At 41.7% G+C, this 26,118-nt stretch overlaps 1 long non-coding RNA gene across 1 annotated transcript; it reads left to right on the forward strand.

Moving 5' to 3' along the window:
- Positions 1 to 22,504: 22,504 nt before the first annotated feature.
- On the forward strand, positions 22,505 to 26,118 carry LOC125124133 (uncharacterized). The gene is made up of 3 exons (XR_007134255.1): positions 22,505 to 22,725; positions 25,251 to 25,322; positions 26,002 to 26,118. It is a non-coding gene; the product is annotated as an uncharacterized LOC125124133 (long non-coding RNA).

Here is a 26,118-nt window from a genome sequence, read left to right on the forward strand (position 1 = left end):
CTTTACCTCTAATCTTGGAGATTTTCCCAAGTTTGCCCTTCAAATCACATATTAGATTTTGTGTGTGTGTTGGGGGGGTGGTGTCAATTTTGCTACATACTACCATTTGAGAGGATTTTAAATTATTTGCTATTTTTTTGGGGGGGGTGGGATGTTAAATTTTTCATCCAGTTCCCTTTTCATGCCAGGTTTCATCTTAGCTGGGGTTCCCTTTGTGGTTCTTTCGGTCTGCCTAACAGTGACCAGGTCTTCTTTCAAGGTCCTGAAATGTCAAGCAGGCTTCTAAAAATTTATTTAGTCTCTTGTGGTAAATAATTTTTCAAAGATAGGATTTTGTCTGTTTCTTCATTGTGTCTCATATTGGATTTTTCCAGTTGTTTGTTCATTTGTGAGAAGGAATTAAACTAGACGTTCATTTTGCAAACAGATTGCCCTTCTTCCTCAAGGGTCTTGGCATCCCCTGTCCCCCAACCTGTGCATATCTTGACCTGCTGTGTGTTCTGAGGAGTACAGCCTCCTTCAGGCAAAGGATTGGGCAAAGGATTGGGCTCCTGTTCTGAGGTCCCAATTCTCTGTCTAAGCGTGAGCCTGAGTCCAGCTCCTTTTTGTCTGCCTGTAGCACATGGAAATCTCTAAGCTCTGGAATATTGAGCTTCTGGAGGCGGGGGGCAGGGGGCAGTCTGTCTCTGTCCTCACTTAGGGTTTTTCCAGGATATAGCACTCTCTACTCTCAACAGTATTGTATTCTTAGAGTTTTAGTTTCTGAACATTTCTAGAAAATAAGGTTGGGGGTTGAGGGGGAAAGGAGCAAAACAATTTAGCATGAATTTGGCTGCCTTGGAAAATAAATACCAAACAGTACAGTTGGTACTCTCTGATTTTGGGGAGATACTGTCATGCTCAAGCCAGGGAAAGATGCCGGGGGATGAAAGGCATCAGACAAAGCTTTTGACTGCCTTTTCCCCTGTTCCCTGTCTTGGGTTCAGAGGGCATGGTATTTAGTCATTAACTGTGTAGCTCAGTCTGACCTTAACAGGAACATACCAAATGTTTGCTTTTAAAATTAGCTCTATAAATTAGAGAAATTTCCACCCTGAATTCTGGCAATGATCTTCTCTTAACCTTAGTTTCTGCCTTATTCAAGGTGCAAGTGACAGGACCATGGAAGCTAATTTAAGGAAAAAGTAGAATTAATCGGAAGGACATAAGAGCTTCTCAAAAACCCAAGGATGGGAAATAAATTTCTCAGCCCCATGAGGGACTGCATAGTCAGAGTGCTCTGATTTATATTGTGAGATGTGATTAGCATGCTTTGGCCAAGAGTCAGGGGAGAACGCTGTGCCATCCATGCTGGGAGCGGTAAGAGAATCACAGATCCAGTTTACTCTTCCAAAGCTGCAAAAGCCCCCCCCCCCATTTATATGTGCAATGCTTATACTTTCAGCTTGGGGACCCCAATGATCCCATTGTGGTGCAGACTCTGGGGGAAGGGTGCTGGGCGCTGAGTTAAAGCTGGCCTCACTGGGTCAGGTCTGAAGCTGGTGGCTGTGTTAAGCACCTTGGATCCATCTTGCCCCAGATATAGTATATTTCAAGAGGCCACTGCCTGGTGAAAGGGCTCCCTAGCAAAATGACTCTATCACCTAACATCTGCCATAATGTGTGGAGCCTACACCTTGAGTAGCTCAGTCAGCACAACGTCCCCCTCCTTTTAGGTTGTTAGGAAAGCACGGTAAAGCCTTGCTTTTCACTGTAGGAAGTCATTCATGGAGCATAACATCTCTCATGTTATCCCCAATTGAATTTCTGCTATAGATACTAGCATGGAACCATGCTATGATTCCCAGGATTTTAGGTGGAAAGCCTCCATGTTTTAAGCCTATAAGTTATTAATTGGCTTCTTCAGTACAATTCTTGGCCCCAGAATAGGGCTAAAGTCAGTGCTTAAAAGGCTGGATGCAGCCTGGCTCTAGCGCCTACTGACCCACCATCTCCGTTCCCTTTCCTAATAAGTTGGCAAAACAACCCATAAGTTCTACCTGTCTTTATTACTATAACAACTTATTTGTAGAATTCCACCATCACTGGGGATCTTAAGTTTACCCCATAAATATTCCTCCATTTAAGTCTTGGAGGGAATGGACTAAAAACATGGGTTTCTTCTTTCTTGGAAATTGTCCATGATACAAACTTCTCCACTTTCTCATCAGAGCTCCCTATATCATAAACAAGTAAAATGGTCCCATTGTGTCTTTCTCCATGGCTGAGGCTGCCTACTTTGCATCTATAAAAATAAGAGGGGACTTCAAGATCAGACTATGGTGAACATGGAGTCTTTCTTCATCACCAAAGGAAAAAAGATTATGAACTCAGATGGGGCACTCTAGGATAACCTGAACCAGGAAGTGGATGTCATCAGCCCCAAAGGCAGTCTCCTCCTCTTCCCTGCCCCTCCCTCTGGCTGCTCCTCTCAGTGGACCTCTCCATTCTGCCATTTTTTGCAGAGTGCCTTTCTCAGTCCCACTTAAACTTGACACAAAGATAGCTGCCCTCCTCCCAGTTTTACACACCTCCCCAGCTAGAGTCCTCTGGAGACAGCAAGTAGAACTCCAGGATTGCAACTTTAAAGTCAGGGAAGTAAGAATCACATTGGTCAATTTGGGTCAGGTGTGTATCAGTGGACCAATCAGCTCTAATAAGGGTCCAGTGTCAGAAGTCCATTGTCCAATCAGCGGAGGCAGTGGGAGGAGTATCTCTGAGAGAGGAAATGGCAAGGATGGGAGAGTGACTGCTATGGTTTCCATGGCTTTATTGTGTCTTGTCTTGGTATTTTGATGAAAGGTAGATGAGGGTTCACCAAGTGCTCCATGATAACCTGAGAAATGTTACCATGTGATAACATCCTGTGGCATTTGGTCACCAGTCAGTTTCTGTCATCTGGCTTCATGGGTCTGAGACTACTGGAAACAAGCAGAACCCTAGAGAGCCCTGCTGGGGACAGACCCCTGTGTCCTCTGACTCTTGTTTGTAGTAAAGCTTTGGCCTCCTAGGCCTTCCGCAAGTTCCAAAGAGCAAATGAAAAAATGCAGAAACAATGAAAACAGTCAAGCAAGATAAAATAATAATAGCTTAGCCATAAAACAAAGTGAAGGACCCTTAGTTTCTCCTCAAGGGCTATAGATAAGATCCTGAGCTATGTCCTTGAATTGTTTGGCAGATGCTAAGATCCCCACTGGATGGAAGAAGTCGACTGCATGCTTCCAGATTCTAGCACATAGATTCCAGACTAGTTGGAGCCAGAAAATTGATAAATGAGATTCCTGAAACACTGCTCTCTTACTTTACCACCACTCCAATAGGAAGGATGTACACGACCTGATCATGCACCCTACCACCCTCTCCCTCATCTTGTTTTTAAAAACCCTCCCCTGAAAGCCACTGGGGAGTTCAAGTCTTTTGAGCATGAGCTGCCTATTCTCCTTGCTTGGCATTCTGCAATAAATTCTGTACTTTCCTTCACCACAGTTCAACATCAGTAGATGGGCTTTGCTGCATGTTGGGTGAGTGGACCCAAATTTACTTAAGTAACACTACCAAACTTTAGAGGGTGTGGAGGTTTTGTATCTAGAAATCCACTGCACTTTGATCAAGCATTGGCATTTTAAGGATACAGTGGAGAATAATTCCAACATGTGATCATTCTTAGTATGAACTCAGTAATTCAAAGGGGATAGGAAACAGCAAGAATGAAATAAAGTCTGGAGTATGGGGTTGAGGATGTAGAATACAAGGTTGCAAAAAAAATTGTTTTCCTTTTATTTTGTAATTTATCTAGGCCTATAAAACTAATGCAATATATTTTCTCTTCCCCCTCTCCCCACCCCGAGTTCCCTGGGCAGAGCTGTGTCCCTCCCCCTTCACGTCCATAGCACTTTGTTCATATGTCAATTTACCATTTATCACACTGTGTGGTAACTATTTGCTGATGGGTCTATTTTCCTGGCTAGAGCAGGCTCCTCTAGAGAAAAATCTGTATTGTGATCCCTTTGAATTCCTAGCATGAATTGGATTTGAACATAGTAAATGTTCAATAAATATTTGTTGAATAAACCAGACCCAGAACTTGATGAGCCCAGGCAAGCCTTGGATATCTGTGCAGCATCCAAGTTGAGGCAGCATCCTTGCCTTTTTGCTTCTCATTATGTGGACTCCATTCACACTCTGAGATCCTCTTGTGGATCTCTGCCTCCTTTCACATACTTTCCTTCAGATTAGGGATCCTATCCAAATCTCAGCCCACTCGGATGGAGCCTTGACCCTATGCCTAGCTTTCTCAGTCCTCTTTTCAGCAATCAGACACTGAATTGTGTTCCTGCCAGGACTGCCTGGATCCAAGATGAGCAGAATATGCTGTAGCATATACATGAAACAGCACAGCTGCATGCTCTACAGGGGCTCTTCTGTTTTCTCCTCCATGTTAGCTTAGGCAGTGATCCCTACATTCCCTTTTCTGTCCCTTGCTCCAGTGTGGACCATGTTTAAACACCATAAACACTCTGGCTAGTGCAGCCCCTCCATCCACCTCCACCTAATTTGGTATCACTCGCTCTTCTCATGGTATTGGCTGATCTCTACTTTCCTCATTTTGTGCCTACCATCAGCTCATGCTAACACCCCAGCACATAAAGACCCCGTCTTCCCTGAGCCACCGTGCAGAAAGCTCCATGTGAACCCTTCCTGGTCCCTTTCAGAACTTTTTCTTGCTTTACTAGTAAGGAAGGGGCATTCAGTGTTTCCTCAGCTGGATAGTTGCCTTGGCCATCATGTCAAACAGACCCGCCTGAAGCTAAGGCTGGGATATTCTGACCCTCTGTAAAACCAAGGCCAATTTGTGCTTGGATGGTTGACTTATCACGGAGCTCAGCCCTGCCTGGTTTTCTAAGGCAGGACTGGGAAGACCTAGGACTGAAGAAGGCTCATCTGCCAGAAAGGAAGAAGAAACTCCAGGCAGACTTAGTTTCTGTCTAACAGGAATGCAGGTGTCTGTGGGGACCACAGTGATGGTGGTAACTGAATTTGTTTCTAGGGCTGCCATAAGGAAGTACTACAACCTGGGTGCTTAGAACAACTCATTTATTGGCTCATAGTCATGGAGGCTAGAGGTCAAAATCAATGTGTCAGCAGGGCCAGGCTCTGTCTGAAACCTGTAGGGGAGAGTTCTTCTTCACCTCTTTCTAGCTCTGATGGTTTGCCAGCACTCCTGGGTGATCCTTGGCTTGCAGCTGCTGCACTTCATCTGCCTCTGTCATCACATGGCATTCCTCCTCCATGTGTCTGTGGCTCTTCTCCTCTACTCATGAGGACACCAGTCATTATTGGATTAAAGTTCTATCCTTCTAAAGTATGACCTCATCTCTAACTAATCACATCTGTAGTGACCCTGTTTTTAAATAAGGACCCATTCTGGGGGTACTGGGGTTAGGATGTCAACCTATCTTTGGGGAGACACAATTCAATCCATAACAGTAATGTCAAAGATGGTGTCAGAATAACCCAAGTTTTGGGATTTTAGTGGATGAGAATAATTAATGGAGAATTTAGGATCCATGTTAATCAGGAATCTTGGTTAACCAGGTTGTTGGGTGGCTTAAAGGGAAAAGGGAGTTTGGATTCTATTATGATGCCATTATGGCCAGGGATACAGGAGTGCCTAGATGCTGACCCTTCTTCCCATCAGACTCTTAATCAAGTGAGGTACCTGCAAGGAACAACAGACAGATGGGAAATAAAACACCACTCTTAAAAACTGAGCAAGCTCCTGGACTCCAGTGCCACTAGTAGAACATGGTGCATTGATTGTTCAGGGCCGTAAGTTGACTACATCCCTCTTCTAGTCTCCAGTCAGAACAGTAATGGCAAGAATGGATCCTAATGCAAAGTGTGGTGACTGTGGGGAGATGGTAAGAAAGAGAAGCACAGATATAGAACCTGGAAACTGAGACAGAACCTGACCTTCTGTTGAGTAGCCACTGCATGATCCATAGTTTTTGCCCCTTGTTTAGTCCTCACATGTCTCTCTGCATCCATCATACTCACTTGGCAAAAATCCAAGCCTGGATGAATTCAGCTATTCACCTGCATGAATTTGGGAAACTGAATCTTGCTAGAGAAAACCACACAAGCTGAGGAACTTCCCTTTACACTTATAATTTTAATGCACTGTGCAGCATTAAATATATATATATATATACATATAGATATAAATGTATACACACACAAAGTAAAATAAACCTGCTATCCCATCCTTTAGAATGATATTTCATACCTTCACCTCTTTTCTTAAATCTCCTACTCCATCCCCATACTTCTTGCTCTTATCTAATTGTCCTGCATCAGTTGTATCCAAGTGAAAAATTAGAATCATCAGGTAAGAACTCCCTTATTCTACATCTACATTCATCTGTATCTTCCCTGTCTGCCCTCCTGGAATAAAGGAGAAAGTGTGTTGCTTCCATCACAGTTCAGCTCCTCCTAGAGTTGGATGCTTGATGGGCTCTGGATGCCATCCACTCTCACTTTCTCAAGTTGCACTCCCCCACTTATCTCCCATCCATCCTAAGTCATCAATCTTCTCCTTTTTTGATGGGCTATTCTCTTCAGCTCACAAATATGACTGACTCTCCTTTTTGCCTGAAAGTCCTTCTTTGTTACCCTCATCCCTTTCCAACTACTGTCCATTTCTCTGCATCCCTTCACAGCTTAATGTCTCTCAAGATAGTTGTTTCCATACTTATCTCCACTGTTTCATCTTTGATCAAGCTTCAAAAGTCTCAAATTGGGTCTCTTATCATCTCATCAAAACTTGCTGTGTCAAGGTTACTATAAATCTCCATAAGGTCAAGTTCAATGGACCGTTTGTTTTCTCATCTTACGCACTCTCAGTTGCACTAGCCCCAGGTGACCACACCTTTATTTGACAGTACACCATTGATTTTCTTCCTACCACTCACTGACGTCTCTGACAATTTCTTCTCAGTTGCTCTTCTCAGACCCTCTTCCAATGTCTAAATATTGGTGTTTCCTAGGGCTGCTTCTCTCTCTCCACTTTCTTCCTAAATGGTCTATTTTTATGACCTAAGACATCACTACATGCTGAAGATGACCAAGTCTGTATCTCCAGCTCCATGTCTCATTTGAACTCCAGACCTACATACATATCCAACCTTCTACTTGAGTTTTCTACTTGGATACATCATAAGCATCTCAACCTACATATGCCCCAAACCCATTAAGCTTAGTTCCTGAGACACATTAAGCTCTTTCCTATCACCAGGGTTCATCTATGCTATTCTATCTATTTGATTCCAGGACTCATTTCTTATCCTTCGGGCTTCAGGGAGATCTTCTGCATTCTCCCATTTAAGATTCCCCCCTAATGCTACTTCCTGTTAATTTTTTTCATAGCACTAATTACTCATGTATGGTTATTTTTAAATTTATTTACTTTTTTCCCCTTTTTCCTCCTCTGGACTGTGTCTTCTTAAAGTCAGGGCTGTCTGTTTTCTTCTCCATTATATACCCAGCCATCAGTACAGTGCTTGGCCTGTAGGAGGTGCTCAAAAATGATTTGCAAAATGAGTGAATACCAATTGACTGGGTTTTAGATTGCCTTGGAAATGCAGGTCCTGGGCAGGGCAAAGATATCCCCCAGGGCTGCTACCCAGTTTCAGAAATTAGTGTTAGGGAAATAATATAAAATTTCTGTCTAGGAAATCTGAAAACATTTCAAATAAATGTGCCTATTCATATAAATAATTGCACAGAGCACTTTCCAAAAGCTCTCATTCTAAGTACTTCAGTAAAATAGTGCAATGAGTCATGTTGAGAGGAGACAAACTGCCTTACAACTTGAGGTCTTGGGAGAATGAGGGCCAACACTATAAGCATGGCTTCTCTCTCTTTTTTTTTTTTTTGGTCTTTTTTGCCTTTTCTGGGGCTGCTCCTGTGGCATATGGAGGTTCCCAGGCTAGAGGTCCAATCAGAGCTGTAGCCGCGAGTCTACACCACAGCCACAGCAACTTAGGATCCAAGCCACATCTTCAACCTTAACCCACTGAACAAGGCCAGGGATCGAACCCACAACCTCATGGTCCCTAGTCAGATTCGTTAATCACTGCACACGATGGGAACTCCTATCATGGCTTCTAAGGAGGGATGCTGATCCAAAAGTCCAGAGTGAGTCTGTCATTGGATATTGGGGCACCAGATTCAAGCCTGGAGATGGCTTCTTAGACTGAGAATGAGGTCTCCTTTATATTGCTGTAGAAAAGGTGTTAACTTGGCTAAGTGAAGTTAGCCTCTGTGGCCTGGGTTCCCAAGTACATATGACTTCTTAAAGATTCATGTTCATGACTCTTTCACTCATAGGCAGCCTTAGAAGATGAGGTTGAGTATAAACAACTGAGACAGGACTAATGATGCTTCTTGCAGAAAAGGCAGCCCAGAGGTTGGATTGGAGACAAAAGAAGAGAGCAGTGGAGCTCCAATCAATACAGAAATATTTTGTTTCAAAGATTGCCTGCTTCAAAGTTAGCTGCTCTTCCCCCAAAGAAGGATTTCATCCAGTTATTCTATATGGGCCAGGGGAGAAACTGGCCTCTCTGGGAACCAAGCTATTATCAGAGAAGAATCTTAGACTGAAAGAAATAGAAATGGACTCTGAACAAAAAAAGGGGAATGTTGAAAGCAGAGTGGACTGCCTTAGGACTGAAGAAAAAATCTAAACAATCAGATCCCTGAAAGGCCAGGAAACAAGGGAGCTCCAGGGGTATCAACTGCAGAAACTGATCAACCTTTCTTTAGGGAACGATTACCCTGTGGCTTAGATTTAAAATTTTGCAGGGGAGAACCTGACTGACCTAACCCGTGGGCCATATGCCTGCTTCAGTGGGTGACAGGAGGTGGGAGCCTGAGATTCTCAATCCCATCAGAGCCACAGGGAGTAGAGGAAAAAAAGCGTTTCACAAAGGACTCGGTGTAGGGCAGACAAAACAAGCAATTCATGAGATTCTGGTGGTGGTAGAGGTATCAGTAACCAGATTAATGAATTCATTCATTATTAACCTTATCAGCATTTATAGAATTCAGTCATGTGACTATGAGCTGTGTTTTACAATTGAAATAAAACACACTACTTACCTTTAAAGAAGTTCCTATGCAGTGTTGGGAGACAATTAAAAAGGCAGGTGAAATTGTTCAGGTCATGGCTCCTTTGGTTGCAAGAAAACAAAACTCATTCAAAGTTACTCAAGTAGAGAACAGTATTTACTGCAAGGAAATAGAGCTCTCACAGAATCAAAGGAAATGAAATCAAGTGCAGCCGAGCATCAGGGGAGATTGAGGAGAACGGAAGCAGCTGGCTACTACCTCTATTTCCCTCTCTTGGGCCACAGGATCTCCTCTCCTCTTTGCTTCTTGTCAGCTTCATTTTCCTTTCTCTGCAGAACAGACTCCCCCTTTTACTCATCAACTTGCAAATGGCTGGCCATTACTTTTAATTTATGAGAACTTCTCACCACCAGCTGTCAGCAATCTTGTGTCTGACACCATATTCTCAACATAGAAGCTACTCAGCCCCTCATGTCTTGCTGTAGATCACACAAAGCCAGATTTCTAGATAACTAACATATTGGCTATTTTGGGGCCAGGTGGTGATCACTAGTTCAATTCAGCCCTAGCTGTGTGTGCATTTATGGAGTGGGGTGGACAGACGCGGGTGTGTATGCAAAACTGGGGGTGGGGCAGAAAAAGATGTTTCTTTCTTGTGTGTGTGTGTCTTTTTAGGGCTGCACCCAAGGCATATGGAAGTTCCCAGGCTAGGGGTCGAATTGGAGCTCTATCCACCGGCCTACATCACAGGCACAGCAACTCCAGATCTGAGCTGCGTCTGCAACCTACACCACAGCTCAGGGCAACACTGGATCCTTGACCTACTGAGCAAGGTCAGGGATCAAATCTAGGTCCTCATGGATGCTAGTCAGATTCATGTCCGTTGAGCCATGATGGGAACTCCAAAAGACATTTCTTTTACAGTGATAAAATTACGATGAGTCGATGAGTCGAAGAGGATGCATGACATATTGATATAGACAGCCCTAGATGGAGAGATGGAACGGAAGCTTGATGAAATGGTAGGAGAGAGGGAAGTCATGTGAGCATCCATTGCTCTTGCCAGATAAACATCCCTTCCTCTGCTTTTGATTCAAAACAGTATTGTGTTTTACCTCTACGTCTCACCACACCTTCCCTCTGTTCTCTTAATTGGGTTATTTCCTCTAAGAACCTTTCATCTTTACATCTACCCCAGAAATTTTGATAGTTTGTGATTTTATTTTACGAGGTGAAAATACTGTCTCATTTCCCTTTTGATTTCTTCCTTGTCAAATGAGTTATTTGTAAGCATGTTAATTTCCAAACATTCGGCGTTTTCCAGATGTCTCTATGTTAATTATTCAGTTTAATTTCATTGTGATCAGAAGACGTATTATATCGTTTCAATCCTTTTTAATTTGTAGGCTTTTAAAAATGGTCCAGAATGTTGTCAGTTTCGGTAAATCTTAAATGCGTACTTGGAAAGAATGTGTATTTGGCTGTTCTTGATCAGAATGTCCTATATGTGTCTATTTGCTTTAATTCATTCATGTTTTCTATATCTTCAGTGATCTTCATTAAGCTGTTGAATTACTGAAACGGTGTTAAAATATTCAATACTCCCAAAGACATTCTATGATGCCACCATCACCCTCATTCCAAAACCAGACAGAGATACCACCAAAAAAGAAAACTATCACCCAATATCATTGATGAATATAGATGCAAAAATTCTCAACAAAATCTTAGCCAACCGAATCCAACAACATACCAAAAAAATTATACACCATGACCAGGTTCGGTTCATCCCAGGTTCACAAGGATGGTTCAACATATGCAAATCAATCAGCATCATACACCACATTAACAAAAAAAAGTCAAAAATCATATGATCATCTCAATAGACGCAGAAAAAGCATTTGACAAAGTCCAACATCCATTCATGATCAAGACCCTTGCCAAAGTGGGTATAGAGGGAACATTCCCGAATATAATCAAAGCCATTTATGATAAACCCACAGCAAATATAATCCTCAATGGGGAAAAACTGAAAGCCTTCTCACTCAAATCTGGAACAAGACAGGGATGCCCACTCTCACCACTGCTCTTCAACATCATTTTGGAAGTCCTAGCCACAGCAATTAGACAAACAAAAGAAATAAAAGGCATCCATATAGGAAGAGAAGAGATCAAACTGTCACTGTATGCAGATGACATGATACTATACATAGAAAACCCTAAGGACTCAACCCCAAAACTACTTGAACTGATGAAGAAATTCAGCAAAGTAGCAGGATATAAGATTCACATTCAGAAGTCAGTTGCATTTCTGTATACCAGCAATGAGATATCAGAAAAGGAATACAAAAATACGATACCTTTTAAAATTGCACCTCACAAAATCAAATACCTTGGAATACACCTGACCAAGGAGGTAAAGGACCTATATGCCAAGAACTATAAAACTTTAATCAAAGAAATCAAAGACGATGTAAAGAAATGGAAAGATAGTCCATGTTCCTGGATTGGGAAAATCAATATTGTAAAAATGGCCATACTACCCAAAGCAATCTACAGATTCACTGCAATCCCTATCCAATTACCCAGGACATTTTTCACAGAACTAGAACAAACAATCCAAACATTTATATGGAACCACAAAAGACCCAGAATCGCCAAAGCAATCCTGAGAAACCAAAACCAAGCAGGAGGCAGAACTCTCCCAGACTTCAAGAAATACTACAAAGCCACAGTCATCAAAACAGTGTGGTACTGGTATCAAAACAGACAGACAGACCAATGGAACAGAATAGAGAACCCGGAAATCAACCCTGACACCTATGGTCAATTCATCTTTGACAAGGGAGGCAAGAACATCAAATGGGAAAAAGAAAGTCTATTCAGCAAGCATTGCTGGGAAACCTGGACAGCTGCATGCAAATCCATGAAACTAGAACACACCCTCACACCATGCACAAAAATAAACTCCAAATGGCTCAAAGACTTAAATATACGACAGGACACCATCCAACTCCTAGAAGAAAACATAGGCAAAACACTCTCTGACATCAACATCATGAATATTTTCTCAGGTCAGTCTCCCAAAGCAATTGAAATCAGAGCAAAACTAAACCCATGGGACCTCATCAAACTGAAAAGCTTTTGCACAGCAAAGGAAACCAAAAAGAAAACAAAAAGACAACTTACAGAATGGGAGAAAATAGTTTCAAGTGATGCAACCAACAAGGGCTTAATCTCTAGAATATATAAACAACTTATACAACCCAGCAGCAAAAAAGCCAATCAATCAATGGGAAAATGGGCAAAAGACCTGAATAGACATTTCTCCAAAGAAGATATACAGATGGCCAACAAACACATGAAAAAATGTTCAACATCGCTGGTTATAAGAGAAATGCAAATCAAAACTACCATGAGATATCACCTCACACCAGTCAGAATGGCCATCATTAATAAATCCACAAATAACAAGTGCTGGAGGGGCTGTGGAGAAAAGGGAACCCTCCTACACTGTTGGTGGGAATGTAAACTGGTACAGCCACTATGGAGAACAGTTTGGAGATACCTTAGAATCTATACATAGAACTTCCATATGACCCCGCAATCCCACTCTTGGGCATCTATCCGGACAAAACTCTACTTAAAAGAGACACGTGCACCCGCATGTTCATTGCAGCACTATTCACAATAGCCAGGACATGGAAACAACCCAAATGTCCATCGACAGAGGATTGGATTCGGAAGAGGTGGTATATATACACAATGGAATACTACTCAGCCATAAAAAAAGAACGACACAATGCCATTTGCAGCAACATGGATGGAGCTAGAGAATCTCATCCTGAGTGAAATGAGCCAGAAAGACAAAGACAATACCATATGATATCACTTATAACTGGAATCTAATATCCAGCACAAATGAACATCTCCTCAGAAAAGAAAATCATGGACTTGGAGAAGAGACTTGTGGCTGCCTGATGGGAGGGGGAGGGAGTGAGAGGGATCGGGAGCTTGGGCTTATCAGACATAACTTAGAATAGATTTGCAAGGAGATCCTGCTGAATAGCATTGAGAACTTTGTCTAGATACTCATGTTGCAACAGAAGAAAGGGTGGGGGGATAAATGTAATTGTAATGTATACATGTAAGGATAACCTGACCCCCTAGCTGTACAGTGGGAAAATAAAAAAAAAAAAATTCAACCACAGTTATGGATTTTTCTAACTCTTCCTTCAGTTCTATCAGTTTTTACTTTCATTTTTTTTTTTTTTGAGGTTCTGTTCAGCATATACACATTTAGGTCTGTTCTGTCCTCTTGATGGATTGACCAATTTATTATTAGAAAAACACCTCTTTATCTTTTAATATTTCTTATCCAAAAGTAGCCACTCAAGCTTTCTTTTGATTAGAGCTTTCATGGTATATCTTTTTTCATTCTTTTACTTTTAATTTACTTTTGTCTGCGTTTTATATATTTTTATTTTTACCACTATTTCTTTTTTAATGTTTTTAAATTACAGTTGATTTACAATGTTGTGGCAATTTCTGCTGTACAGCATTGTGTCTATATTTTTAAAGTGAGTTCTTATAGATAGCACAAAATTTGTTCTTGCTGGGAATTCCCATTTCGCTCAGTGGAAACGAATCTGACTAGCATCCATGAGGATTCAGGTTCAATCCCTGGCCTTGCTCAGTGGGTTAAGGATCTGGCGTTGCCGTGAGCTGTGGTGTGGGTCACAGACATGGCTTGGATCCCATGTTGCTGTGGCTGTGGTGCAAGCCAGCAGCTATAGCTCCGATTGGACCCCTAGCCTGGGAACCTCCATAAGCCGCTGGTGAGGCCCTAAAAATACAAAAAAAAAAAATTGCTTCTTGTATTTTAAATCCAATCTAACAATCACTGCTTTTAATCGCAATGTTTAGATCATGTACATTTAATGTAATTATTGATGTGTCTTGTCTGGGTTTAAATCCGTCTGCACTTCCACTGTGCTACAGCACGAATTCCTACTTTCATTCTGGAAACTTTAGCTAGCAGGAAACTAGTTAACAGCTTTGTTGTCTTCTGGTTTGCACAGTTTTGGACATAAAATATTCTGCCATTCTTATCTTTATTTCTTGGTACATACTGTGTTTGTATCCCCTGGCTGCTTGTAAGAATTTCTGTTTTCAGTAATTTCATTATTAAGTGGTCTGATGCATTTTAAAAATGTTTAATCTCCTTGGAGTCATTGAGCTCTTTGGGATCTATGGGCTTATAGTTTTTGTTTTTAATTTTATTACTCTACTGATGTTTTTATCATTAACAAAATATATTTCTTTTTAAAGAACTTTTTTTATACTTTACTTTGGTATGATTGGCAAATACAAATTGTACTGGCATACCCCAAAGACATTGCAGGTTTGGTTTCAGACCACTGCAATAAATCAAATCCCAATAGTGCAAGTCACACCAATTTTTTGGTTTCCCAATGCATATAAAAGTTATGTTTACACTATACACTATACAGCCATGTAGTTTACTAAGTGTGCAAGAACATTGTATCCTTAAAAAGTCCATACCTTAATTAAAAAATACTTTATTTTTCAAAAATGCTAACCATCATTTGGCAACCCAAGGTTGCCACAAACCTTCAATTTGCAAATAATGCAGTATCTGTGAAGTGCAACACAACAAAATACAATAAAATAAGGTATGCTTTGTATATATTTCAGCTGCAATAACATGGTTTCTTTAAAGTGTACAATGTGATGACTTAAAATATGTATACAGTGTGAAATGATGACGACAATTAAGTTAATAACATATCCATCATCTCACAGGTTCCATTTTTTTGTGTGTGTGGTGAGAATGCAAGATCTACTCTCTTAGCAGTTTCCAAGTATTCTTTTTTTTTTTTTTTGCCTTTTCTAGGGCCACTTCTGCAGCACATGGAGGTTCCCAGGCTAGGGGTCTCATCAGAGCTGCAGCCATCAGCCTATGCCAGAGCCACAGCCACGAGGGATCCGAGCCGAGTCCGTGATCTACACCACGGCTCACAGCAACGCCGGATCATTAACCCACTGAGCAAGGCCAGGGATCGAACCCGCAACCTCATGGTCCTAGTCCAATTTGTTAACCACTGAGCCACAACGGGAACTCCTCCAAGTATTCTTAACTATAATCACCATGCTGTACTGTTAGCTCTCCAAAACTTATTTGTCTCATAACTAAAAGTTTATACCCTTTGCATGTTTGGTAGTTTTTTATTGTATGCCAAAGTAACATTGCTACTAGATTTCACTCTATTTACGGAAAAATAATTCTGGGTTTCCTTTATTTGACATGCAATTAAAAGTTGAAAGTTAAAAGTAGAAAACTCCATATATCTAAATAATATACCTCTATTGCCATTTATTTATTTATTTTTTTAGGGCCGTACCTACGGCAAATGGAGATTCCCAGGCTAGGGGTCCAAGTGGAGCTATAGATGCCGGCCTACACCACAGCCACAGCAACATCAGATCCAAGCCATGTCTGTGGCCTACACCATAGCTCACAGCATGGCAGATCCTTAACCCACTGAGCAAGGCCAGGGATTGAACCTGAATCCTCATGGTTCCTGGTCGGATTCGTTTGCGCTGCACCACAGCAGCAACTCCAGATTTAGCTTTTTAAATACCACTTCTCCATTCCTCATCTTCCACCTTCGTAATAAAATTGGACCACAATTTTTATTTAATAAGTAATCAGTTTTTTGTCATTATGACTATGCAAATATTGCTTATTTCAGACCCTAATATATTACCATGATTCTATTTTATTTCTACCTCAATTGTTTATTATTCTTCAAGTTTATAATTGCTTAGTTAAAAATATGTGTATATTTTTTCCATTCATGTGCTCTTAATATTTTCCAAATGCTCTACTTTTTATATGATGTGATGTGGAATTCCCCTTTTCTTTTTTCTTTTTTTTGGTCTTTTGTCCTTTTAGGGCCACACCGTGGCATATGGAGGTTCCCAGGCTAGGGGTCTAATCGGAGCTGTTGCTGCCACGTCTGCAAACTACACCACAGCTCACGGCAGTGCCGGGTACTCAACCCACTGAACAAGGCCAGGAATCGAACCCACAACCTCATGGTTCCTAGTCAGATATTCGTTAACCACTGAGTCACAACGGGAACTCCTTCCCCTGCTCTTTTTATTGGAAGTGACTCTCCTGGGGTTTCCTGAGATGCCAAGAAGTTACATATCTGTTACCCTGGAGTCCTAAATTGTATCCATTGCTTCTCATTTTCTATGTCATTATCTTTCTTGGTTTACTTCCTCTTTTTTTGCTTATTCTCAAGCAGCTTCCTAATAAATGAGGATAATTTGGTGTTCATGAAATGCCTGAAATATCTTTGTTCCATGGTTAAATTTTGGTGGCAAGTTTGACTATGTATAACATTTTAAGTTAAAAAAGTTTCCAATCTTATTTGGATGATCTTGGTCTATAGTCTTCTTTCATCCAGCATTGCTAAGGAAAAGTCTGAAGTCATTATAATTCTTATTTCTTCTTTGCAATTTATTTTCATTTTATTTTATTATTATTATTTTTGTCTTTTGTCTTTTTAGAGCTGCACCTGCAGCATATGGAGGTTCCCAGTCTACCGGTCGAATCAGAGGTATAGCTGCTGGCCTACACCACAGCCATAGCAATGCCAGATCCTTAACCCACTGAGCGAGGTCAGGGATTGAACCTACATCCTCATGAATGCTAATGGGTTTTTTTAATCACTGAGCCATGACGGGAACTCATTTTCATTTCAGATTAATTTATGATTTCCTCTCTATCCCCTCACCCCTGAAATTGCATGTTCATGAATTTTTAATGTGGCTTTTTGTTTTTCATTTAATGTGCTAGATAGCCTATGGATTCTTTCAATCTGGAGACGTGTCTTTGAGAAAGTAAAAATACCTTCCCTTCTACTCCCTTCCCCTAATGTTCTCTGTTCTTTGTTTCTATATCTCCTATAATTTGTATGATAGAGTTCTTGGATTTATCTTCTATTTTATTTTTTTTCCAACCCCTTGGTCATCTCTTTGTCTTTTTGTTTGATTTTCCTTCAGAGTTTTTGGACTTTATTTTGGCATTCTATTCAAGATTTTTATTTTGGCAATCCTATATGCTAATTTTCAAGAGTTCTTTCTTAGTCTTTGAATGTTTTCTGTCTTAGTTTCTTACTGTTTAATGTATGTTTTTCTTTTTTTTCATATCTGACTGAGGGTAATAATTCAGTGAAAATCTTTTCTTTTGTTTTGCATTATTTCTGTTAAAGTTTTTTTTTTTTTTTTTTATTCCTCACTTTCTTGTTAGGGGTTTTTCTCAATTATTTGGTGAGCTTTGGTTGTTCATATTTAAGATTAAGACACAAAATGTGTGTGTGTGTGTGTGGTCTAAGAATGTGTGTGGGAGTGGGTGGTGGTGGTGCTTTTTAACTGATGGGCTTCACTTTAAGATACTTGGACAAGTAGTTGGTCATCTTACAGGTGCTTCCCAAATGTCAGAGAAGAAAACTCCAAAAGATACTCAGGGAAGTGCCTGACCACCACCACTCTGCTTGGGGTCTGGATGATGGGGACAAAGGAAGATTTGGACACATCACTTCACTTTCCAGACTTTTGATTAATCTCTTTGTTGTTAGTTTTGCCCTCCACTTCTGAGGTGCCTCTGAACTCTGAATTTGCATTAATTTTGCCAGAGAAGAAAATTTAGATCTTTTGCCTGGTGAAGAAGTGAGTGGGTTTGGTACCAGATGCCTTGATCTTGGTGTTCTGGACTCCCTTGAATTCATAGGCTTTCCAGGGTTTTTTGGAGCAAGCTTCTTTTTTTTTTTTTTTGGTCTTTTTAGTGCTGCACCATGGCATATGGAGGTTCCCAGACTAGGGGTCAAATCAGAGGCTGGCCTACACCACAGCCACAGCAACAGGATCTGAGCTGAGTCTGTGACCTACTCCACAGATCAAGGCAATGCCAGATCCTTAACCCACAAGACCCAGGTCAGGAATTGAACCTGTGTCCTCATGGATACTAGTTGGGTTCATTATCACTGAGCCATAACAGAAACTCTGAAAATTGCTTCTTTTTCATGCCCCTTCTCTGGTTACCTTTATCCTGCCTAATCATTAGCTATTTCTCCAACAAATTTCAGTTTTCTAAAAATTTCTTGCAATCTCTCATATACTGACGTCCACTTTCTATTCTCTGTGTGGTTTTTTTAAGAATTTTTCTTTCTATTGGAGTTCCCGTCATGGTTCAGTGGTTAATGAATCTGACTAGGAACCATGAGGTTGCAGGTTCGATCCCTGGCCTTGCTTAGTGGGTTAAGGATCTGGCATTGCAGTGAGCTGTGGTGTAGGTTGCAGCTCGGATCCCGCGTTGCTGTGGCTCTGGTGTAGGCCAGTGGCTATAGCTCTGATTCGACCCCTAGCCTGGGAACCTCCATGGCAGGAGCGGCCCCAGAAATGGCAAAAAGACAAAAATAATAATAATAATAATTTTTCTTTCTATCACATTTGTGGGAGCACGAACTCAAGATATGCTAGCAAACTGCGATTTTTTAACCAGAAATCTAGCTTATATGATTTTTACTGATATTGCTATAATGAACACTCTTTTGTGCCTATAGCTGTTTTTTTCTTCTTTTGCATTTATGGATTAGTATAGGATCAAAAGCAAAAGTAAGAAATTAGATTTAAATAGAGGGGCACTTTATCCCATTTTTATGAAGGTGAGAAGAGCTGTAGAGAGCATGTGAGGCTAATGGGAGCTGAGATAAAGAGCTCTGCGTCATATACCTTCAGCTTTTAAAAAAATGAGTTTATATGCAGACTCACAGGACTGTGAATGTCTTGGTCTCTTTAAGTAAGTAGGGGAGTCTAGAGCTCTTTTCTTTGAGAAGTAAAGAACTATATATATACAAGAGTAGTTTCTCCAACCTCAGTTTTTTTTTGGTCTGGGGCAGGCCCTGTTGGGAGCCTGGAAGCCTTCACTCCCCAGGGAAATAAAAGCTCCATTGAGAAGCCCAAGGCATTAGGCCTGAGGACCAGACATCTTCCAAGGATTGTGCCTGGGTGTGCCAAAAGTCTCAGCTTCTCTGAGACCTCACCCCCCCACTAGGCCATGTGTCTGTAGAGATCTCAGAGGTTGAAGGAAGAACTTGCAAGGATCCCCCAGCAGGTAGGAGCTGCTGTGTTTGCTCTACCTGCACAAGGCTTCCCCAGATGAGTGACCCCACTTGTTAGTTGGTTAACTCTAGGCTCTGGGCCTCAGCTCATTGACCAGTGGTCTGTAACAGGAGGCTCCTAGCCCATTCTTCTCAGTACCTGGTCCCTCAGTGCCTGGGGCCAAATGAACAACACGTAGTCCTGAGCTCCCAAACTAGAGTAGGAACTGAAGGACTTGACTCCTTTGGCCTTAGTCCCTACTTTTTTTTTTTTTCTTTTCTTTCTAGGACCACACCTATGGCATATGGAAGTTCCCAGGCTAGGGGTCCAATTTGAGCCGCAGCTGCCAGCCTACACCGCGTAGCAATGCGGGATCCACATCATATCTCTGACCTACTCCTCAGCTTGCAGCAACACTGGATCCTCAACCCACTGAGCGAGGCCAGGGCACTATCCTCACATCCTCATGGACACTATGTAGGGGTTCTGAACCTGCTGAGCCACAACCAGAACTCCCCCTAATCCCTGCTTTGGATTATGAACTCTTCCAAAACTTTCATTTCTTATATTTCCCCTTTAAGGCCTCATTATAGTATTGTGATCACAGTAGAGGCACCAAGAAAATGCTTCTTAGTTATCATTAGTCCAAAGAGGGTAGTAAATGACAGCTTCTCCCATGTGCATAGCATTTTATAGTTTTCACAGCCCCTTTCTGTGCATTGGCTCATCGAATCTCCAGCACAACCCTAGGAAGTTCTCAGGATAATAAATAGTGTCTTTCTTTTACAGATGAGGTAACTGAGATTTAGATGTTACACTTACCTGAGGTCAGGTAGCTAATGTGCGTCAGCCACAAGATTCTGTCCCAGATCTTCTAACTTCAAGTCCAGGGTAATTTCCAGTGAATGAAGCAGTCTTGGAAAAATAATAGCAACATAAGAAATAGCCATGAAATCATATTATACCCAGACACCTGAGTTTGCTTTCAAGAGCTTTTATAATCTAGGTCTATCTATCATGTGATTGGTTGATTTTCAAACTGTTTTACATCGATTAGTTCATTCATTCACTCACTTAAAAAAAAATAACCATTGGGGAGTTCCCACTGTGGTATAATGGGTTAAGAATCCAACTGTAGCAGCTCAGATCACTGTGGAAGTGCAGGTTTGATCCCTGGCCTGGTGCAGTGGGTTAGAGGATTTGGCGTTGCCACAGCTGCAGCTTGGATTCAATTGCTGGTCCAGGAACTTCCATATGTTGAGGTTGTAGCCATTAAAACAAAACAAACCCAAACCCCATTCATTGGTTGCTTACTTTGTATTTAGTACTATTTTGTAGTCAGCAGAAAAACATTGACTATAGTCCATGACATTTGACAGTTTAGCATAAATTATAGCGTATAATAGGTGGTATATAAATTTCCTATTGTTACCATAATAAATTACCACAAATAGAGTATTTTAAAGCAACCGAGATTTTTATTTTACTGTCTGGAGGTCCTAATTTTGAGATGAGTTTCACTGGGTCAAAATCAAGTTGTTGGCAAGCTGTGTTCCTTCTGGAGGGTCTAGGCAAGCATCCATTTACTGCCTTTTCCCACCTTCTAGAAGCCCCCTGCATTCTTTGAAGTGTGGTCTCATGCATCTTCAAACCTAGTAATGGCTGGTGGAGTCATTCTGGCTCTTCTGCCTCCCCCCTTCCTTATTTAAAGACCCCTGTGAGTACACTGGGCTCACCTGGATAACCCAGACTATGTTCCTTAAGGTCAGCTGGTCAACAAGCTTAATTTCACCTGCAACCTTAATTCTCCCTTGCCATGGAACATAACATTCACAGGTTTTGGGGATTAACATGTAGATGTCTTTGGGGACCTATTATTCTACTAAAGACGGTAAGAGATTTTCCTGGAGTTACAATAACATTGTAATTCCAGGCATCAGGTACAGGGCCAAATGAGTATCACAGATCATAAATGAAGAGAGGAGGAGGAAGGCCCTCCTTGGGCTTGAGTGATCAAAGGACTCTTCACATTAGGTAAGGAAATGGAATAAGCAATGTCGTAGGGATATGAATGAACACAGGGAGCTACAAGCGATTCTTAAGCAGAGATAACCTAAAGATGAACACAAAGGTTTTGTCTCGTTTACTTTTGTTCACCAGATACAACTGTGGCATATGGAAGTTCCCAGGCTAGGGGTTGAATCAGAGATGCAGCTTCTGGCCTATTCCACAGCCACAGCAATGAGGGATCCGAGCCACGTCTATGATCTAAATGCATCTTGCGGCAACACCAAATCCTTAGCCCACTGAGCCAGGGATAGAACCCGTATCCTCATGGAGACTATGTTGGATTTTTAACCTGCTGAGTCACAATGGGAACTCCTGAAGACAGTTTTGAGTGTAGGAATATGGTGCTTGGATATGCATGGGCATCATTTGAATATCACAGGCTTTGTCCTTCTCTACTTTACAGAAGAGAAACCCAAGGTCCAGAGGGTTTAAATGCCCTATGAGAAAGTTAGTTGGCAACACCCCTGACCAGATGGGAAGGGGTTTTTTTCATGTTTTTGGGGAGAAGAGGCTCTAACATTTGCCACTGCCCATGAGTGTTCTCAGTAAACCAAAATCTCTTTGGAATTATTCCCAGAAAATCCCTAAAATTAGCTCTTTCTATCTATGCTTCTGATCATATTTTCTTATGGGGAAGATGCATTTTTCAGAGCCCCACTGTTCCATGCTGCTTTTCAGCTGCAAATTTGTAGGGGGGTTTGTTCTGGAGCACAGTTTGGGATACAGGATATAAGGCTTGTCTTAGAATGTATTGGGACAAGTCCTTTCCTTCGGTAGTAATTTGCCATTCAAGTCACATTGGGTCATCAGCTCTGGACTTTTGCCTAAAGCTTCAGCTCCATTTTTAGCTGCTCTTCTGGGAAATGAGACAGAACAGTGCTTTTAGAAAAAGCACTGTAGGAAGAGAGCACTGTAGGAAGAGGCAGAAGAGCTGGCTCTGACTTTCTGTTGGTAGTGACTATAGGTAAGTCATTTTTCCTAGCCTTAGTTTCCCCACCTTTCAAATGGGTTGATTTGACATGGTAAGCCTTTTGAGTTCTGAGAGTCTGTATTCACGATTCTAGGATTCAGCATCAGTGGAGGTCAAAGGTGCATCTGGATCTACCACGCAGATATCCAACTCCCCATTTCCCTAACTTCATGATTTACTTTCATCACCTGCTTTCGATCTCCTCCTCACCTTGGTATGGCAACCCCTTCCTCAGAGATGTCTGAAGTATGTGTCATTGGATGTCACTCATTCACTGATCCCTCCATCTATTCATCCAACAATGAAGTGCCCATTTTTGCAAGGTGAGCCACTGCCATTTTCCTAAGACTTTTTTTTGTTTGTTTGTTTGTTTGTTTTTTTTGTTTTGCTTTATCTAGGGCCACTTCCACGGCATGTGGAGGTTCCCAGGCTAGGGGTTGAATCGGAGCTGTAGCCACCGGCCAACGCCAGAGCCACAGCAACGTAGGATCCAAGCCGTGTCTGCAAACTACACCACAGCTCACGGCAACGCCGGATCCTTTAACCCACTGAGCAAGGCCAGGGATCAAACCTGCAACCTCATGGTTCCTAGTCAGATTCGTAAACCACTGCACCACGATGGGAACTCCGATTTTCCTAAGACTTTTTGTTAGGTGGGAAGGAAGTGCAGTCAGGCTTATTACTAAATCACGGACACCAGAGAATATCTGATTTGGAAGGATACTTGGAAACCAAGTTCAATAATGTTCTTCTTAAAACAAGGAAACAAAAGCCTAGAGAGATGAAATGATTTGCCTCCCATGGCTAGTAAATGTCAGAACTGGGAACAGAATCAATTATTCCAGTCTTCCAGCCCAATTCTGCCTTCTCCTTCCATTATCTACTACATTCTATTCACTGATAGGAAAACAAAACTCTAATGAGCCCTAACTTGTTTTTTCCTCAAGCACAAAGAATTATTAATTGGGGGAAGATGTGCCCAAATCTGTGATGAGAAACAATTAACACGGCCTCTGTGGAATTCCTGGGCCATGGCCCATTGTTTCAGCAAAGGCGTTTTGGAGAAGAACAAAAAGATGAGGAAGAAGAGAAAGCTGCCCTTTCTTGTTCTCAAAATCTTTTGCCTCCCTATTAAGGTGTGGTTGTTTGTCAAACATGAGCCTAGTAAGTCTCATAGCCCAAGCAATCCCAACTGTCTACCCCAGTTGCTCAGTTCTGCATTTGGCATCTGATAGTCCAGCTCTGTTCTGTTGCCAAGTTGGACGAACAGACCTTGGCTGACTTGTGCTTATAAAGAAGGCCTTGGGTACAAGGACCCCATCCTTTCTGTGATCCAGTGGGACAGGTAAGTGCCTGACTTATTTGCCTTCAAACTAGGCCGCCTGCCCCACACCACACAGAACCAATGAAAATGACCAGTCACTACTGCGAGCAGGCCAATTGCCACCCACCTCTTTCTTCACTCCTGCTCTGGTGTTCCCCTCTCTACTCCATTCTGATTTCTAACAGCTCCCCAGATTTTTAGCTTTGTCTCCTATTTCTAGCTCCATTGAGTCGACCTTTAACTTGACAGCCAGATTTATTGAGTTCAACTCTTAGGTTCTTCCTGGGTCATGAACTGTACTTATCTTCCTGGGTCATGAACTGTACTTATCCTCTGACTTTTCCTACTCCTGGCCACTTTGAATTAAAGCCCAACCCAGTTTTGGTTGGATCTATTTCCAAGAATCAGTTTATCCTTACTTCAGGAATCACTCTGCTGGGCTCATCTCTGTTGTCTTGCCTAGTCCCCTACAAGGGGTAACTTGACATCCAGGCCACTGTATCAGTCCCTAGGATTCTCTGAGCTTTCTCCATCAGACAATTGCTTGGATCTGGCACTTGTATGACCACCTTCTTATTCTCTGCTTTTAAACTTCACTTTCAGAACCTGCTTTGGGCTCCTTCTTCACCCTGGTTTGGCAAACTTTGAGTTCTTGGTTTACCCATCATTGTTCCTTGCAGGCTCTGGGCTCTGCTTTGGTGTCCCTGGTGCCATTAAGAGACTCTCCCTCCAGTCTCCTATAACCCTTACTGATGGTTGCAAAATCCCAGCTCCTTTATTCCCAGGCTTCAGCTCTAGTACCAAAGAGGATGTGGCTAGATATGATCAGTGCTTTTCCTGCAATACTTAGAATATTGTGAATCTCTTGCATATCTGGAACTGGAAATTAACCATTCCTAGGCTTAAAAAAGCATAAAAATCAAGTCTAGAATTTCTCAAATTGTGGTTTTGTGACTACCTGCATCAGAGTTACCTTATTAACAATATGGATTCTAGGAGTTCCCATTGTGGCACAGTGGTTAAAAACTCAGTGTTGCTGAGTCTGTGGTGTAGGTCACAGCTGTGGCTCAGATTCAGTCCTTGGCCCCAGGAACTTCCATATGCCATGGGTGTGGCCAAAACAAACAAACGAAAGAACAATACGAATTCCAAACCATCACCCCAGATGCACTGAAATGGAGTATATTATTAAATTAATGATTAGGGTAACAAAATTTGAAAATTGCTGATTGACTCTATCTCCTAGATTCTAGTTGGTGTCCCATTTATGCTACCTTTAGCAGTCAAAGGACACTTTTGGTCTAGGTTGGCCTTGAAAGAGGGAGGTTCCATAAGGCACCAAGCTATGAAAGAAACATTGATGCTACAAGTATCCACTATTTTCACAAATATCCTCAGTAAGTTTACTGGGAAGCTTCTTTGAGCAGAATTCTTTCCAGGCACAGTGGGGGTACTAGTTGACTTAAAACACTCCAATAAGCAGTGATTCTAAAGTGAGAATACATATTTTCATTTGTGTCTCAGGGAAACAGAGACAGTTGGGGACAGCTTGCAACAAGTCTCACCTTGTCAGAGTGGAGCTGTTGACTTTGGCAGGTAAGTTTGTCCTGATGGCTGTGATAAGTGAAAGTACGTGTGGTGAATAAAAAGTGGGCCACCATTTTGAGATCTAAAAATTGACATGAAATTTTACGTGAAAGTAAATCTCCATGGGATGTACCCATCGAATTAACAGAAGCCCATGGAAATGAGGTAAAGTCAAAATATGTAAAGAGGGAGTTCCCATCGTGGCACAAGGGGAAACGAATCTAACTGGGAACGATGAGGTTGCAGGTTCGACCCCTGGCCTCACTCAGTGGGTAAGGATCGGCATTGCTGTGAGCTGTGGTGTAGGTCAGCAGATGTAGTTCCTATTGGACCCCTAGCCTGGGAATCTCCATATGCCACTGATGTGGCCCTAAAAAAGCAAAAATGTGTGTGTGTGTGTGCGCGTGTGTGTGTAAAGAGGGTAGGGAAGGTAGATGGAGTGCTGGAAGAATCTGTGTAGAATCATAGATTTCTGATTGGAAATGTCCTCAGAAATCAAATTTTCAAATTGATTTTAGCCCTTGGACCCATTTGTAAACAAAATCTTATGTAGAATTTGTGTATGAGTGAGTATATCTGTGTGTATGTATCAGTCAGCATAGGCTAGGTTATATGCAGTGGAAAACAACCTCTCACATTTTTCAGCTGTTTCAAAAAGTTTTTCTTGTTCATGTTATGTCTTTCATAGATGGGCATGGGCTCAGATCCCAACTCCTCATTCTAGGACCCAAGTGGATGGAGCAGACACCATCCTGAACATTGCTGGCTGCCATGGAAGAAGCAAAGAAAAAACGCTCAAGAGTGC

Source organism: Phacochoerus africanus, chromosome 4, assembly GCF_016906955.1.
Source record: "Phacochoerus africanus isolate WHEZ1 chromosome 4, ROS_Pafr_v1, whole genome shotgun sequence".
In the NCBI taxonomy this organism is placed as follows: Eukaryota; Metazoa; Chordata; class Mammalia; order Artiodactyla; family Suidae; genus Phacochoerus; species Phacochoerus africanus.